This window comes from Pan troglodytes, chromosome X (assembly GCF_028858775.2).
Source record: "Pan troglodytes isolate AG18354 chromosome X, NHGRI_mPanTro3-v2.0_pri, whole genome shotgun sequence".
In the NCBI taxonomy this organism is placed as follows: domain Eukaryota; kingdom Metazoa; phylum Chordata; class Mammalia; order Primates; family Hominidae; genus Pan; species Pan troglodytes.
Window position 1 is genome coordinate 63,461,309 of NC_072421.2, and position 14,774 is coordinate 63,476,082.

At 41.2% G+C, this 14,774-nt stretch overlaps 1 pseudogene; it reads right to left on the bottom strand.

Annotated features, from left to right (window-relative positions):
* Positions 1-10,117: 10,117 nt before the first annotated feature.
* Positions 10,118-11,309, bottom strand: LOC100612457 (cyclin-Y-like protein 1; annotated as a pseudogene).
* Positions 11,310-14,774: the final 3,465 nt, after the last annotated feature.

Here is a 14,774-nt window from a genome sequence, read left to right on the forward strand (position 1 = left end):
CCTGCCACCATGCTCGGCTAATTTCTTTTTGTATTTTTAGTACAGACAGGGTTTCACCATGCTGGCCAGGCTGGTCTCAAACTCCTGACCTCAGGTGATCTACCCACCTCGGCCTCCCAAAATGCTGGGATTACAGGTGTGAGCCACCGCACCCATATTAAAAGCAGAATAGACCAAGCTGAGGAAAGAATATTGCAACTTGTCGACTGGCTCTCTGAAATAAGACAGTCAGACAAAATTAAAGCAAAATGAATGAATAGGAATGAATAAAATCTCTGAGAAATATGGGATTATGTAAAGAGGCCAAATCTGTGAATCACTGGCATCCCTGAAAGTGATGAGAGAAAACAAACAACTTGGAAAACTTGGTATATTTAAGGATACTATCCATGAAAACTTTCCCAACCTCATTAGAGAGGCCGACAGTCAGATTCAGGAAACACAGAGAACCTCTGCAAGATTCTACACAAAAAAATTACCCCCAAGACACATCACCATCAGATTTTCTAAGGTCGAAATGAAAGAAAAAAATTAAAGACAGCTAGAGAGAAAGGGTAGGTCACCTACAAAAGCAACTCCACCAGGCTAACAGTGAACCACTCAGCAGAAACCCTATAAGCCAGATGAGATTGAGGGCCTATATTCAACATTCTTAGAGAAAAAAAATCTACAACTGCATATTTCATATTCTGCCCAACTAAGCTTCCTCAGTGAAGAAGAAACAGGATCCTTTTCAGAAAAGCAAATGCTGAGAGAGTTTGTTATCACCAGACCCACCTTACAAGAGAGCTTGAAAGGAGCACTAAATATGGAAAGGAACGATTATTACCAGCTGATATGGTTTGGATCTGTGTCCCCACTCAAATCATAAGTTCAATTATAATCCTCAATGCTGGAGGTGGGGCCTGGTGGGAGGTGATTGGATCACTGGAGTGGATCCTTCAGAAATGGTTTAAAACCATCCCTTTGGTGCTGTTTTCATGATGGTGAGTTCTCATAAGATCTGGTTGTTTAAAAGTGTGTGGCACCTCCCATTCTCTCTCTTCCTTCTTCTCTGGCCATGTGAAGTGCTGGTTCTCCTTTGCCTCCCACCATGGTTGTAAATTTCCTGAGTCCTCCCCAGAAGCAAAGCAGATGCTGCCATGCTTCCTGTACAGCCTGAAGAACTGTAAGTCAATTAAACTTTTTTCTTTATAAATTTCCCATCTCAGTTGTTTTTTTATAGCAGTTCAAGAACAAGTTAATACAGAACATTGGTATCAGGAGTTAGATATTGCCATAAAGGTACTTGAAAATGTGGAAGCAGCTTTGGAACTGGGTAATGGGCAGAGGTTGGAGGAGTTTGGAGGGCTCAGAAGAAAACAGGAAGATGAGGGAAAGTTTGGAACTTCATAGAGAGTTGTTAAATTTTTGTGGCCAAAATGCTGATAGTGATATGGACAGTGAAGTCCAGGCTCAGGAGGTTTCAGATGGAGATGAGGAACTTATTGAGAACTAGAGTAATGGTCACTCTTGCTATGATTTAGCAAAGAGACTGGCAGCATTGTGCCCCTGCTCTACGGATCTGTGGAACTTTGAACTTGAAAGTGATGATTTAGGGTATCTAGTGGAAGAAATTTCTAAGAAACAAAGTGTTCAAGATGTTTCTTGGCTGCTTCTAAGAGCATATGCTCATATGTGGGAGAGCAAAGAGATGATCTGAAATTGGAACTTATATTTGAAAGGGAAGCAGAGCATAAAAGTTTAGAAAATCTGCAGCCTGACCATGTGGTAGAAAAGAAAAACCCATTTTCTGGGGGTAGGAATTCAAGCTAGCTGTAGAAATTTGCATAACTAAAGAAAAGCTGAATGTTAATAGCCAAGACAATTGGGAAATGCCTTGAATGCATTTAAGAGACCTTTGTGGAAGCACCTCCCATCACAGGCCCACAGGCCTAGGAGGGAAGAATGGTTCTGTGAGCTGAGCCCAGAGTCCTAGTGCCCTGCACAACCTTAGGACACTGATCCCTGTGTTCCTGTCACTCCAGGTCCAGCCATGGCTAAAAGATCCCCAGATACGTCTCAGGGTGCTGCTCCAGAGGGCTCAAGCCACAATCCTTGGTGGCTTCCATGTGGTGCTAAGCCTGTGGGTGTACAGAAGGCAAGAGTTGAGGCTTGGGAGCCTCCAACTAGATTTCAGAGGCTGTATGGCAATGTCTAGATGTCCATGCAGAAGTCTGCTGCAGGACAGCCCTCATAGAGAACCTCTTTTAGGGCAGTGAGGAAGGGAAATGTGGGGTTGGATTCCCCACACTGAGTCCCCACTGGGGCACTGCCTAGTGGAGCTGTGAGAAGAAGGCCACCATTTTCCAGACCCCAGAATTGTAGATCCATTGGAAGCTTGCACTCTGTGCCTGGAAAACCTGCAGGCATTCAATGCCAGACCTTGAGAGCAGCAGTGGTGACAACCCTGCAAGGCCACAGAGGCGGGACTGCCCAAGGCCTTGGGAGTCCACCACTTGCACCAGTATGCCCTGAATGTATGACCTGGAGTCAAAGGAGACTATTTTGGGGTTTTAGAATTTAATGGCTCTCTGCTGGGTTTTGGACTTGCATGGGGCTTGTAGCCTTTTTTTTGTCTGATTTTTCCCTCTTGAAATGTGAGTATTTAACCAATGCTTATTCCTCCATTGTATCTTGGAAGTAGCTAGCTTTTTAAAATTTTATGGGCCCATAAGCAGAATGGACTAGCATTGTCTCAGATGAGAGTTTGGACTTTTGAGTTAATGAGGAATGAGTTGAGACTTTGGGAGACTGTCAGAAAGGCATGATAGTATTTTGCAATGTGAGAAGGACATGAGATTTGGAAGAGGTCAGGGGAAGAATGATATGGTTTGGATCTGTGTCTCTACCCAAATCTCATGTTCAATTATAATCCTCAATGTTGGAGGTAGGGCCTGGTGGGAGGTGATTGGATCATGGGGGTGGATCCTGCACGAATGGTTTAACACCATCTCTTTGGTGCTGTTATCATCATGGTGAAATCTGGTTGTTTAAAAAGTGTGTGGCACCTCCCCCCTCTCTTGATTCCTCCTACTCTAACCATGTGAAGTGCTGGCTTCCCCTTTGCCCTCCACCACAACTGTAAGTTTCCTGAGGCCTCCACAGAAGCTGAGCAGATGCTGCCATGCTTCCTGTACAGCCTGAAGAATGGTGAGCAAATTAAACCTTTTTTCTTTATAAATTACCAAGACTCAGGTATTTCTTTATAGTGGTGTGAGAACAGACTAATTCACCAGCCATTATAAAAACACACTTAAGTACACAGACCAGTGACACTATAAAGCAACCACACAAATAAGCTGGCATAGTAACCAGCTGACAACAAAATGACAAGATCCAATCTACCCATATCCATACTAACGTTGAATGTAATGAGCTAAATGCCACATTTAAAAGACATAGAGTGACAAGCTGGACAAAAAAGCAATACCCAATGGTATGCTGTCTTCAAGAGACCCATCTCATGTACAATGGCACACATAGTCTCAAAAGAAAGGGATAGAGGAATATTTACTAAGCAAATGGAAATCAGAGAAAAAGCAGTGCTTGCAATCCTAAATTCAGATAAAATGGACTTTAAATCAACAAAGATTAAAAAGAAAAACAAAAAATGACATTCCATAATGGTAAAAGATTCAATTCAACAAGAAGACTAACTATCCTAAATATATATGTACCCAACACAAGAGTGCCCAGATTTATAAAGAAACTTCTTAGAGACCTAAAAAGAGATGTAGACTGCTGCACAGTAATAATGGGAGACTTCAACACTACACTGACAGTATTAGACAGATCATCAAGGCAGAAAATTAGCAAAGATATTCAGGACCTGAGCTCAAAATTAGACCAAATGGATCTGATAGACCTCTACAGAACATTCCATGTCCAAACAACAGAATATACATTCTTTTCATTGCCCCATGGCACATACTCTAAAATAGACCACACAATTGGACATAAAACAATCCTTAGCAAATGCAAAAGTATCAAAATCATACCAAACACATTTTCAGACCACAGTGCAATAAAAATAGAAATAAAGAATAAAAAAATGTTCAAAATCATGCAATAATGTGGAAATTAAACAACCTGCTCCTGTATGACTTTTGGGTAAATAATAACATTAAGACAAATCAAGAAGTTCTTTGAAGCTAATGAGAACAAAGATACAACATACCAGAATCTCTGGGACACAGATAAGAAAGAGTTATGAAGAAAATATATAGCAGTAAATGCCCATATCATAAAGTTAGAAAGACCTCAAAATGCTTGCAAACCAAATCCAGCAGCACATCAAAAAGTTAATCCATCATAATCAAGTAGGCTTTATCCCTGGGATGTAAGGTTGGTTCAACATATGCAAGTCAATAAATGTGATTCATTAGTTAAAAAGAACTAAAGACAAAAACCACATTATTATTTCAATAGATGCAAAAATCCTTTTGATAAAATTCAACATCCCTTCATGTTGAAAACTCTCAATAAGCTATTTATTGAAGGAACATATTTCAAAAGAATAAGAGCCATCTATTACAAACTCACATCCAACATCATACTGAATGGGCAAAAGCTAGAAGCATTCCACTTAAAAACCGGCATAAGACAAGGTTGCCCTCTTTCACCACTCCTATGCAGCATACTATTGGAAGTCCTAGACAGAGAAACCAGGTGAGAGAAAGAAATAAAGGGCATTGTATTTGTCAGGGTTCTCTAGAGGCACAGTACTAATAGGATAGATGTATATATGAGAGAGAGTTTGTTAAGGAGTGTTGACTCACACAATCACAAGGTGAACTCCCATAGTAGGCTGTCTGCAAGCTGAGGAGCAAGGAAGCCAGTCTGAGTCCCAAAACCTCAAAAGTGGGGAAGCCAACAGTGCAGCCTTCAGTCTGTGATCAAAGGCCTGAGAGTCCCTGGCAAACCACTGCTGTAGGTCCAAGAGTCCAAAAGCAGAAGAACTTGGAGTCTGATGTTCTAAGGCAGGAAACATCCAGCATGGGAGAAAGATGGAGGCCAGAAGATTTAGCCATTCAAGTCCTTCCATGTCTTCTCCCTGCTTTTATCCTAGCCATGCTGGCAGCTGATAGATGGTGCCCACCTAGATTGAGGGTGGGTCTGCCTCTCCTAGTCCACTGACTTAAATGTTAATCTCCTTTGCAACACCCTCACAAACCCACCCAAGAACAATACTTTGCATCCTTCAATCCAATCAAGTTGACACTCAATATTAACCATCACAAGCATCCAAATAGGAAGAGAGAAATTCAAACTATTCCTGTTTGCAGACAACATGATTCTATATCTAGAAAACCCCCATAGTCTCAGCCCAAAAGCTCTTTAAGCTAATAAACAACTTCATAAAGTTTCAGAATACTAAATCAATGTACGAAAATCAGTAGCATTCCTATGCAACAACAGTCAAGCTGAGAGCCAAATCAGGAATGCTATCCCATTCACATTTGCCACAATTATAAAATACCTAGGAATACAACTAACCAGTTAGGAGAAAGTTCTCTGTAATGATAATTACAAAACACTGCTCAAAGAAATCAAAAATGACACAAACAAAGGGAAAAACATTCCATGCTTATGGACAGGAGAAATCAGTATCATTAAAATGGCCATACTGCCCAAAGCAATTTACAGAGTCAATGCTATATCAAACTACCAATGACATTTTTCACCAAACTAGAAAAAAATATTTTAAGGCCAGATGTGTTGGCTCACACCTGTAATCCCAGCACTTTGGGAGGCTGAGGAGGGTGGATCACCTGAGATCATGAGTTCAAGGCCAGCCTGAACATGGTGAAACCCCCATCTCTACAAAAATACAAAAATTCGCCGGGCGTGATGATGGGTACCTGTAATCCCAGCTACTTGGGAGGCTGAGTTGGAAGAATCACTTGAATCCGGGAGGTGGAGTTTGCAGTGAGCTGAGATCGTGCCTTTGCACTCCAGCCTGGGCAACAGAGCAAGACTCCCTCTCAAAAAACAAAAAAAGAAAGAAAAAGAAAAAACTATTTTAAGATTCATATGGAACCAAAAAAGATCCCAAATAGCCAAGGCAATTCTAAGCAAAAAGAACAAAGCTGGAGGCATCACATCACCAAACTTCAAACTATACTACAGGGCTACAACAACCAAAATAGCATGGTACTCATAGAAAAACAGACACATAGACCAATTAAACAGATTAGAGAGCCCAGAAATAAGGACACACACCTACAACCATCTGAACTTTGACAAAGCTGACAAAAGCAACGGGAAAAGGACTCCCTATTCAATAAATGGTGCTGAGATAACTGGCTAGCACTATGCAGAAGATTGAAACTGGACCTCATCCTTATACAATATATAAAAATCAACTCTAGATGGATTGAAGACTTAAATGTAAATCCCAGAACTATAAAAACCCTGGAAGACAACGTAGGCAATACCATTCTGGACATAAGAACTAGCAAAGAGTTCATGATGAATCCACCAAAAGCAACTGCAACAAAAGCAAAAATTGACAGATGGGAAATAATTAAACTAAAGAGCTTTTGCACAGCAACAGAAACTATCAACAGAGTAAACAGACAACCTACAGAACAGGAGAAAGTATTTGCAAACTATGCAACATACAAAGGTCTAACATCCAGCATCTATAAGAAACTTTAACAAATTTCCAAGAAAAAAACAAACAAACAACCCTATTAAAAAGTGGGCAGAGAACATTAATAGACACTTTTCAAAAGAAGACATACATGTGGCCAACATGCATATGAAATAAAGCTCAATATTCCTGATGACTAGAGAAATGCAAATCAAAACTACAATGAGAGACCATCTCACAGCAGTCAGAATGGCTATTATTAAAATATCAAAAAAATAAAAGATACTGGCAAGCTTGTGGAGAAAAGAGAACACTTTTTTGTAAAATTAAAATAGAGTTTATTAGCTTTTCTTTTCTATTTTATTTTATTTATTTTATTTTATTTTATTTTTGAGACAGAGTCTCACTTTGTCGCCCAGGCTGGAGTGCAGTGGCACCATCTCTGCTCATTGCAACCTCCGCCTCTCAGGTTCAAGCAATTCTCCTGCCTCAGTCCCCCAAGTAGCTGAGACCACAGGTGCACGCCACCACGCCCAGCCAATTTTTGTATTCTTAGTAGAGATGGGGTTTCCCCATGCTGGCCAGGCTGGTCTCGAATTCATGACCTCAGGTAATCTGCCAGCCTTAGCCTCTCAAAGTGCTAGGATTACAGGTGTGAGCTACCACACCCGGCCAGAAATAGATTTCATCTAGTTTAGAACACTAATCTCTTTTTAATATTTCAAATTTAGGTGACTTTGTTATCAGTCTCCTAAAATTATTTGCTCCTTGCCTTTTAAAGCCTGAAGTAAGACTTCCTAAGGGTTATGTAAGTAGTTTCTTAAATAGCAGGACTTAATGGGACACCTACCGCTTGGTAACGTAGGATGATAAAAGAACTGTTCATATCACCTTCTATCATTAGGGTCCATTTCCTTTTATTACATGCTAATTAACACTGCTCTTCAAAATCTTCCTTTACATTAAAGAAACTTTGGTGATCAAAGCATATAGAGCACAACCCTGCAAGTAGCTACTTTTAAAAAGAGGAGGGCATTTTATGGAGATACAAGGTATTCCAAAAGTTTAGTGTAATTTTAAGCTTTGATATATGTAGAAGTATAAATGCTACAAACCACAAACCTTTACAAAAACTTGTTTGAACGTTTTTCTTTTTCTTTTTTTATTTTAGACAGGGTCTGGAAGTTACCCAGGCTGGAGTGCAGTGGCATGATCATGGCTCACTGCAGCCTTGACCTCCTGGGCTCAAGTGATCCTCCCACCTCAGCCTCCAGAGTAGCAAGGACTACAGACACATGCAACCACATCCAGCTAATTATTTTTATTTATTATTATTTTTTTACAGACAGGGTATCAATATGTTGCCTAGACTGGTCTTGAACACCTGTGCTCAAGCAATCCTCCCACCTCAGCCATGCAAAGTACTGAGATTGTAGGCATGAATCACTATGTCCAGCCCTTTTCTTTCGCATTTAATTTTGCATTTTTTTAAGAGATGTGGTCTTGCTATGTTGTCCAGTTTGGAGTGCAGTAGCAATTCCTATAGGCACCATCATGGTGCACTGCAGCCTCCAATACTTGACCTCAAGCAGTCCTCCAACCCCAGCCCCCCAAGCAGGTGGGACTATAGGCATGCACCACCACATCCAGCTTCATTTTGCAAATTTTTAATATAAAGCTTTTAATTGTTTGCCTCAGTGAAAGTCTGCTATCTTCAAAAGTGACTGAAACAAAAAATTAAACTATTCAGGAGACAAGTGCCAGGTGTGCCTGTAGTCCCAGCCACTCATGTCACTGATGCTAGAGGATGGCTTGAGGTCAGAAGTTCTAGGCTGCAGTGCATCATGATTGCACCTGTGAACAGCCACTGCACTCCAGCCTGGACAACAGAGCAAGACCTCATCTCTTAAAAAAATTTTTTCAAACGATGTTTTTTAAAAGGTTCATAGCATTTATACTCACGCTGCAGTGCCTTCGAGGGCCTCAGCTATATTAAAGCTTAAAACTGCTTTACTTTTTTTTTTCATTGTCACTAAGCCACCATGTTGGTTGGCATTATGAAAATATGTATTAATACATTTATTTAACAAGGGAAAAATTATCAGAAAATGAGAAGCATCATTCTTAGTTCACAAGAAATGCAACATGGACCCCAATAGAAGTAGGAGAAGTCATGCAGCCAACAAAGATATGAAAAAATGCTCATCATCACTGGTCATTAGAGAAATGCAAATCCATGTCATGCCAGTTAGAATGGTGATCTTTAAAAAGTCAGGAAACAGCAGATGCTGGAGAGGATGTGGAGAAATAGGAATGCTTTTACACTGTTGGTAGGAGTGTAATATTAGTTCAACCATTGTGGAAGACAGTGTGGTGATTACTCAAGGATCTAGAGCTAGAAATACCATTTGACCCAGTGATTCCATTACTGGGTATATACCCAAAGGATTATAAATCATGCTACTATAAAGACACATGCACATGTATGTTTATTGCAGCACTATTCACAATAGCAAGACTTGGAACCAACCCAAATGTCCATCAGTGATAGACTGGATTATGAAAATGTGGCACATACACACCATGGAATACTATGCAGCCATAAAAAAGGATGAGTTCATGTCCTTTGCTGGGACATGGATGAAGCTGGAAGCCATCATTCTCAGAAAACTATCACAAGAACAGAAAACTAAACACTGCATGTTCTCACTCATAAGTGGGAGTTGAACAATGAGAACACATGGACACAGGGAGGGAAATATCACACACCGAGGCCTGTTGGGGGGTGGGGGGATAGGGGAGGGATAGCATTAGGAGAAATACCTAATATAGGTGACGGGTTGATGGGTGCAGCAAACCACCATGGCACATGTATACCTGTGTAACAAAACTGCACGTTCTGCACATTACCCCAGAACTTAAAGTATAATAAAAAATAAATAAATAAAAGAAGTAGATATCAATAACGATACTTCCTCTGTTTATGACCCCAAACATGCTAAAATGCTAAAGTAATGTTTGCAAAGAATATGAATGACAAATGTTATCCAGCAGGTTTTTGGCTTAAAATGATTGCCGAGGACTAGCAGCTTCAATGGTAGGGAGGAAGAATCCTTCATTACCTAACAATGGTGCAGTCTGCTCCTAAGTGTCTTTAGAGTACCATGTTTTAATGATAATACTGCATTGATTCTAAAGGCATATGCAGCAAAATGTGGGGAGGGAGAAAAATTGGAAAAAGCATAAAAGTTATATGGTTAGTGTCTTTAAAGTTTAAAAATTTAAACTATTGTTTAAAAAAACCTTACATAGTTCACAGCTATCAGCCCATATAGTAAGCAAATATCTGTGTGGGAAAGGAACCTTCACTTTGGAGTGTTTTTTGTAACTCTGTTTACATTAAAAAGGACAGAAGAATGTTTTGTTGCATTGACAAGGTCCCATTCTTTTCTATGGAGTATAATCCTTGTTGTCCATGAATCTCTTGAATTCGAGATCTATCCTTTTAATGAAAACACTAATTTTGCTGGGTTTTGAGCAGGAAAGGTGATATTTCTCCAGTCTTTGTAGATAAAGGTCCTGTGACGTTATAACCCCTCATTTCTCCCTTTAAGAGAGGATGGCTTTAGAGTGCTGAATACCAATGAAGTCATAAGTGCTGAAAGACCTTCTCATAGGGCTCTCCACAAGTCTTTGTCTTCACACAATCTAGAAATAGCCTCTAGGTTCTGTGCTCTTTTTTTGCTAAGCGGAGCAAATAGAAAATTCAGGTTATTGTCATCTGCTAAGGAGCGAAGATCAAATACTAATTTGGCATAAACACTGGCAGGAACATTAATATTAAACTGAAGAAGCATCAAAAAATGCCTTTCCATTTCATTCATGTCCTCACCTGTAATGTCCTTGAAGATCTGGCAGTAGTCCATATTCCATACAGCCTGATGGTCCCAAACCTTGGAGGCAAGAATGGCTCGCAGACCAATCCTTTTCCAGTTAGTGGGACAAATGTTGGTTTCAGCATAAGTTAAAAGCTTTTCTAAGTAAACCAAAGTTACTATTGCACATTCAGCTGTTAGCTGTGCAGCACTAAAAGGAGTATGAACAAATCTGTAAATAAATTTGTGCTCAGGATCATGCTTAAACTATTCTTCTGGAACTTTTTCTCGTGTAAGTGGATGTGATCTCTCATCAAAAATATCCAGGGATCTATTTGCATCTCTGTTCTTTATGTGGTGATATATTGCTAAGGTCACACATTTTACTGTGGTTCTCAGGTTAGGCTGGTTGACTGTGCTGTCATATAGAAATATTGTTGAGCATGAGCTATACTTTTTAGTAAGCTGCCCTGGAGATACATGGTTTAAATGGTTGCTCTTCCTCTTTTCTCTCACATCCGTTTGAGATTTGCGCAGGAAAATTGTGCTTGCCCTTGGATGGTCAGAAGGGTTTGACTCCAATGCTAAATCTTTGGGCATCTCGCGGTCGCTGATGTGCTGCAGGTGGTGGCCCTCGCCTTCTCCGAAATCAAACTCGGGAGGCTCCGCAGCAGCAGGCGCTACCGCCACCTCGTCCCCGGACGCCACCTCGTAGATGTCGGACGCGGGGATCCGGCGCGCCGGCCCAGCTTGGGGCTGGCATTGAGGGACACGCAACAAGTCAGCGTGTTCCCCATGGGGCACCTCCGCCCCTCTCCGCCGCCTCTGGCGCCTTCGCTTGCGCCCTACTCTGCCTCGCTCAGCAGCAGCCCCCTCCCCCAACAATGGCGCGGGGACACTGAGCAAGCAGAGGCCACCTCGCCCAGGGCTCACCTGCCCGCCCCGCGGCCCTGCTCCACCAGGGCTCGGGCCTGCGCCACACCCCAGCCGCCACGCTGCCTCCGCCTCCGGTGAGCTGACTTGTCTGCCAAGAGAACACTTATATACTGTTGGTGGGAGTTCAGCCATTGTGGAAAGCAGTGTGGTGATTCCTCAAAGAGCTAAAAACAGAACTACTATTAAACCCAGTAATCCCATTACTGGGTATATACTCAAAGCAATATAAATACTTCTACCATAAAGACACATGCGTGTGTATATTCACCCCAGCACTATTCACAATACCAAAGACATGGAATCAACCTAAATGCCCATCAATGACAGACTGCATAAAGAAAATGTACATATAAACCATGGAATAATATGCAGCTATAAACAAGAATGAGATCATGTCCTTTGCAGGAACATAGATGGTGCTGGAGGCCATTATCCTTGGCAAACTAATGCATGAACAGCAAACAAAACACCACATGCCCTCACTTATAAGTGGGAGCTAAAAGATTCAAACACATGGACATAGAGAGGGGAACAACGGACACTGGGGCCTACTTGAGGGTGGAGGGTGGGAGAAGAGAGATGATCAGGAAAAATAATTATTGGGTACTAAGCTTAGTACGTATGTGATGGAATAATCTTTACAAAAAAAGTGACACAAGTTTACCTACATAACAAACTTGCACATGTACCCCTGAACCTAAAATACAAGTTTTTTTTTTTAATGAATTTCATGAGAAGTAAAGGAGGAGGCCTAGCCTGGCAACTATTTGGTGTCATGATATCTGGGGACTTTAACTAATCATGGTTCAAAGTAAGACAACAAAATATTGTTGCTATGTTGCTGCTAAAAAGAAATTGGAATGTCAGAAAGACCATTTTAGATTTGATGTTAGGATGCAAGGCAAGTTGCAAAATCAGGGAATGAGAAATAGTGTAGGTGAGGGTGTGTGTGCATGCAGGTATCTTAAGACCAAGGTAGGATGGTGTAGGTTGGTGTATTAGTCCGTTTTCACGCTGCTGATAAAGACAAACCTGAGACTGGGCAATTTACAAAAGAAAAAGGTTTAATTGGACTTACAGTTCCACGTGGCAGGGGAAACCTCACAATCATGGCAGAAGGCAAGGAGGATCAAGTCAGATCTTACATGGACAGCAGTAAACAGAGAGAATGAGGAAGACGCAAAAGCGGAAATCCCTGATAGAATCATCAGATTTGTGAGACTTATTCACTACCATGGAAACAGTATGGGGGAAACCACCCCCATGATTCAATTGTCTCCCACTGGGTCCCTCCCATAACACATGGCAATTATGGGAGTACAACTCAAGATGAGATTTGGGTGGGGACACAGAGCCAAACCATATTATTCCACCCCAGCCCCCGCCAAATCTCATGTCCTCACATTTCAAAACCAATCATGCCTTCCCAACAGTCCCCCAAACTCTTAACTCATTTCAGCATTAACCCAAAATTCCACAATTCAAAGTCTCATCTGAGACAAGGAAAGCTCCTTCCACCTATGAGCCTGTAAAATCTGCAGAGAGGTGAACTAACATTTGTACAGCTACTTTTTCTTTGTGGGTATTTTCTGCTTTCTGGTTTGCAGTAGGCTGAAAACACAGACATGGCCCCAGTCAGAAGGCTGCTGCTGAGAGTTAGAGAAACCAACAGAGCTTTTGGTAGTGCCTTGGTGCTGGAGAAACAAAACAGGAGAATATGGCAGAGCCCAGTTACATGGGAAAGGCAGAGAACTGAGCCTATGAATAGCTGGTTTTTGCCTTAAGATGTTTGCCAAATTCTGGAGCTCAGAAGGCTAAAAAGCTAAAGAGAAATGGCCATACTGCCCAAGGTAATTTATCGATTCAATGCCATCCCCATCAAGCTACCAATGAGTTTCTTCACAGAATTGGAAAAAACTACTTTAAAGTTCATATGGAACCAAAAAACAGCCCACATCACCAAGTCAATCCTAAGCCAAAAGAACAAAGCTGGAGGCATCATGCTACCTGACTTCAAACTAAACTACAAGGCTACAGTAGCCAAAACAGCATGGTACTGGTACCAAAACAGAGATATAGATCAATGGTACAGAACACTGTCCTCAGAAATAACGCCGCATATCTACAACTATCTGATCTTTGACAAATCTGACAAAAACAAGCAATGGGGAAAGGATTCCCTATTGAATAAATGTTGCTGGGAAAACTGGCTAGCCATATGTAGAAAGCTGAAACTGGATCCCTTCCTTACACCTTATACAAAAATTAATTCAAGATGGATTAAAGACTTCAACGTTAGACCTAAAACCATAAAAACCCTAGAAGAAAACCTAGGCATTACCATTCAGGACATAGGCATGGGCAAGGACTTCATGTCTAAAACACCAAAAGCAATGGCAACAAAAGACAAAATTGACAAATGGGATCTAATTAAACTCAAGAGCTTCTGCACAGCAAAAGAAACTACCATCAGAGTTAACAGGCAACCTACAAAATGGGAGAAAACTTTCGCAACCTACTCATCTGACAAAGGGCTAATATCCAGAATCTACAATGAACTCAAACAAATTTACAAGAAAAAAACAAACAACCCCATCAAAAAGTGGGTGAAGGACATGAACAGACACTTCTCAAAAGAAGATATTTATGCAGCCAAAAAACACATGAAAAAATGCTCACCATCACTGGCCATCAGAGAAATGCAAATCAAAACCACAATGAGATACCATCTCACACCAGTTAGAATGGCAATCATTAAAAAGTCAGGAAACAACAGGTGCTGGAGAGGATGTGGGGAAATAGGGTCACTTTTACACTGTTGGTGGGACTGTAAACTAGTTCAACCCTTGTGGAAGTCAGTGTGGTGATTCCTCAGGGATCTAGAACTAGAAATACCATTTGACCCAGCCATCCCAAAGGACTATAAATCATGCTGCTATAAAGACACATGCACACGTATGTTTATTGCGGCACTATTCACAATAGCAAAGACTTGGAACAAAGCCAAATGTCCAACAGTGATAGACTGGATTAAGAAAATGTGGCACATATACACCATGGAATACTATGCAGCCATAAAAAAGGATGAGTTCATGTCCTTTGTAGGGACATGGATTAAATTGGAAATCATCATTCTCAGCAAACTATCGCAAGGACAGAAAACCAAACACCGCATATTCTCACTCATAGGTGGGAATTGAACAATGAGAACACATGGACACAGGAAGGGGAACATCACACTCTGGGGACTGTTGTGGGGTGGGGGGAGGGGGGGGAGGGATCACTTTAGGAGATATACCTAATGTTAAATGACGAGTTAATGGGTG